Source organism: Harpegnathos saltator, unplaced genomic scaffold (assembly GCF_003227715.2).
Source record: "Harpegnathos saltator strain DR-91 unplaced genomic scaffold, Hsal_v8.6 scaffold442, whole genome shotgun sequence".
Lineage (NCBI taxonomy): Eukaryota > Metazoa > Arthropoda > Insecta > Hymenoptera > Formicidae > Harpegnathos > Harpegnathos saltator.
The window spans coordinates 51,925-56,287 of NW_020230253.1; positions in this window are offsets into that span (position 1 = coordinate 51,925).

Consider the following 4,363-nt stretch of genomic DNA (forward strand, 5'->3'; position numbering starts at 1 on the left):
GTGTTTGGTTAGTAGGTCTTGTATTGTGAGGATGTAGGAATTGCCGGAGGAAGTGGTGGGGAGTGGGCCCATGATATCCATTGAGATTTTCTCGAACGCTTCCTTTGGGGTGTCCGTGATGACCATGGGCTGCTTTGTTTTTACTCTTACTAGTTTCTTTAATTGGCAACTTCTGCAGTTGCGGATGAATTCCTGTATTTCTTCCTTCAAATTGGGCCATTGATATTTTCCTTGATGCGCAAGTACGTCTTTGTCACTCCTTTGTGTCCTCCGATCATGCTGGAATGGCATTCCTCTAGAATCCTTCTCCTATCTCCCGGGGGTGGTACTTGAATTTGGTTGTTGCATAGGAGGATTTTGGTCGGGTCGCCCTCAAATGTTTGTTGCAGCAGGTTGCGGATGGTGTCGGAAGGTACGTTTTCTAAGTCGCCCTTGCATAGTGACACGGAGTTGAGTTGAAGCTCTTGACAGACATCTCGTAGGGATTGTATGGCCTCGCGAAGGATCTCTATGTCTAGTTGCGTGATTTTACGCTCTTTGATCACCAGGGATATGATTTTTGGTTCCTTCTCCGTCGTTACACTCGCTCTTCCCAGTGTTTGGCTGCGTAACGCAGGTAGCAAGTCATGTTCCTGGAGCAGTCTAGCTCCTTTATCGCAGGGGTCGCCCTTTTGGGTGACGAATACGGCCTTGTGGTCCTTTCGCAATAGGAAATTGTCTTTGATCTCGGTTATATTTTCGTTACGCAGTACGTATGGTTCATTTACTTGATCGAATATCTCGGTTTCTGGGCTGGACGCGCTGTCTGTTGTACTGCTGTCATCGGTGTCGGTTTCTGAGTCGTCGGGGTGATCGTCGTGGTGATCGTCGGGGTCGTGTGCGTCTGGCGGTTGGTCTCGCGAATTCTCTTCTCGTCGTTGTTGGTCGGGTCGCGGGGAAAAGATGGATTCATCGGAACTGGAGACGTCAAGTTCAGGGGCGAGGGGGAATAGGCGTATTTCGGCGGGGTTCCTGGACAAGGCGTCTGCGTTAGCATTAACTTTACCTGCTTTGTATGTGACTTCGTACTCGTATTCGAGAAGTTTTAATCGCCAACGGACTAATCTCGAGCTCGGATCTTTCACAGAATGCAGCCACACTAGTGGTCTGTGGTCCGTGACCAGGTTGAATTTGCGACCGTAGAGGTAGGGACGGAAATGTTGTACACAGTACACTATGGCTAAGAGTTCCTTCTCGATTGTCGAGTAATTTTGTTCCGCTGCGTTTAAGAGTCGAGAGGCGTATGCGATGGGGAGATCTTTGCCTATCTGTCCCTGACTGATTATACCGCCTATCGCATATCCGGACGCATCCGTGGTGACGACGAACGGTCTAGTAAAGTCCGGGTATTGTAAGATCGGCTCCGTGCATAACGAGTTGCGGAGCGAGACAAATGCGTGTTCTTGTAGCTCGTTCCACGTGAATTTGGCGTCTTTTTTCAACAGGGATGTTAGTGGTCTAGCTATTTTGGAGAAATTTTGTATGAAGCGCCGGTAGTAACCGGCTAGGCCTAAGAATTGTTTTATGGTTTTCGCGTTTCTTGGCCGTGGGAAGTCTTTAACCGCGATAATTTTCTTAGGGTCGGGCTTTACCCCGTTTTCCCCTATTACGTGTCCGAGATAGGATACCTCCTTTCGCAGGAACTCGCATTTGTCCGGTTGTAGATGAAGATTCGCGACGCGTAAGCGTTGTGCTAGCTTCGCGAACTTGGCTGAGTGCTCTTCGAGTGAGCTCGCGTATATAACAATGTCGTCGAGGTAGACGAACAGTTCGGTTCCTTGCAGGCCGGTCAGAACTTGATCCATGAGGCGTTGAAAGGTAGCTGGCGCGTTTTTCAGACCGAATGGCATTCTATTGAATTGATAGTGCCCATGGGGCGTGGAAAAGGCTGTTTTTGGCGCATCGTCCTCATGCATCGCGATCTGATGGAAGCCTGAAGCGAGGTCGAATATACTGAAATATTTCGCGCTGCCGAGTTGGTCGAGTATTTCGGTTATGTTGGGGAGCGGATACGCGTCTCCCACGGTTTTTTCGTTTAGCGCTCTATAGTCTATTACCATTCGCCAACGCTTGTTACCTTGGGTGTCGGCCTTTTTGGGCACAATCCACAAGGGGGAGTTGTATGGTGAGTTCGAAGGTTTGATAACCTTGTTTTTTAGCAAATCTTGAATTTGTTTATCAATTTCCTCCTTGTGTATTGGCGGATATCTATACTGTTTGGTGTTAATTGGAGTGTTGTCGGTGGTAGTTATTCGATGTTTGGTACATTGTAGTTGTTCGTCGGGTAGGTGGAACAAGTCGCTGAATTCGTTCAGTAGTTCTTTTACGTTTTTTACTTCGGGCTCGTTCAAATGGTCAAGGCGCAGCAGGTTTAGGAGCCTCGAGCGTCGAGTGTCTCTTTGTTTATACGTGTCTGTTGCATCATCGACCGCTGTGCTTGAGAGCATGTGTTGTGTGTCGCGAGGTTCGCCTGGAAGGCCTAGGCGTTCGGGCGTATTCGCTTGGGAGACAAAGGGCTGTTTTGTTTTGTGGCGAGGCGCAGGCACGTCAGTCCCTAGGGTAGGCGTGCGTGCGCGTTGGATCCCTTTATCTCTGGCCGGGGAGCCCCCGAGTTCCGGTTGACGCGACGTCGAGGGGTCTCCGGTTAATATCTCTACTTCCTCTAGTTCGACCGTAGGAATAGGGAGTTTGCATTCCGTTTCTCCGGCGTTTACGATTCCTACATACGCTAAACCGTTTCGATTTGACACGACGGCGTCTCCTAGGAACACGTCGTCGCGAATTGTAATTCGAGGGATATACCCTTCCCTAGGGCTTGGGTTTAGGATTTTAAGCGGCAATACCCCGCGCGTTCTCGCCGGTACGGTAACCAACGTATTATTCGAAAGAGGAATGGGCACTCCTTGCCACGTGAGAATTTGGTTTTTGAAGTCGATGGACCCCGCGTCCTTTAGGAAGGCGGATCCTAGGATTCCTTCCTGTGCGATTGGGAAATCGTCGTTGATTACATGGAGTTTAATAGGGAAACCCATGTATTTAATAGTAATAGACCCCAGAGTGGGGATGCTTCCCGCGGTGATCCCTTTTAAGAGTAGCGTGTCGATGGGATCTATTTCGTTATTTCGAGTTAGTGTCCCCTTTTTTATTAAATTTGGCGCGGCCCCGGTGTCGATCATGAAGGTTATCGTGTCCGTTAGGCCATCAGCCTTCATTGTAACTGTGGGGGCGTATGAAAATTCGCGGGGGTTTAGGACCGCGATTCTTGCTGAGGTGAATCTTCCACTGTTATATTGCGTATCGGACGAGTGGGTGTCTGAGAGCTTCCCGCTCGGGGTGCGTCCGTATTCCCCGAGGGGCGTGCGGCGTTTCCCTGGTCCCGTCGCGAATTGTTGTATTGGCGTTTACGACATTCTTCGATCTCGTGCCCGATGTTCTTACAATAGCGGCACCATTTTGTGTTCCGGTCCGTCATCGAATTTCGAGGTCGCGGCGGAGGTGGCGAAAATCGAGGGGCTGGGGGTGTTCGGTTATGCCAAGCATGAGGGCCCCTGGGATCAGCGTAGTCCCTGGCGGGATTGTTCCTAGACGCGGGTGTTGATCCGTTGCGATTCGTGTTGGGACCATACCCGGGCTCGTGTTTGATCGGAGTCGAATGAGCAATCGGTTTGTCAATTATGCGTACGTCGTTGGATCGTGGTCGTACGTTATTCCGGCGCGCGGCGTCTTCTCGTTCCTGGTCGAGTGTATCCCGCCTCGCGAGTGACTTAGCGAACGCGAATGCCTCGAATGGTTTACGGTAGTGCTCGGGTCTTAGCAAGTAACGATACTGTCGCGGTAGTCCATCGCAGAATGCGTACGCGGTTGCTTCGTCGATTTGTCTAATTAGTTTTTCGTCTAACATCCCTCTTTCCATGCGTTCGCATTCTAGCACGGATGCGCGAAGTTCCTTTACGCGGATGACATAGTCTGTCATGTCCTCGTTGGGATCTTTGAACACGGTATAGAGTTCGCCTTTACAGTGATAGATTGATTTACTAGAGCCAAAGGTGGCTCTTAACGCGTCGAGGAGCTGCGTGACCGAATCGCATGGTTCGTCTTCTATCGCGGCGTAGGCCTTCCCTCGCAGTCGGTTGACGAGGAGGCGTGCGAGGTTTCGTTCGGCGGACGGGGGAACGATGTCTCTAGCGCGTCTACAGGCTCGCGCGAATTGCGCGTAACTCACGTTGTATCCGTCGTAGTGTGGTACCGATTCGAGCGCGTCCTTGAATGTTACACGGGGGATCTCGAGGGAGTAGTCATGCTGGAGGCTATGAGGCACACTAGT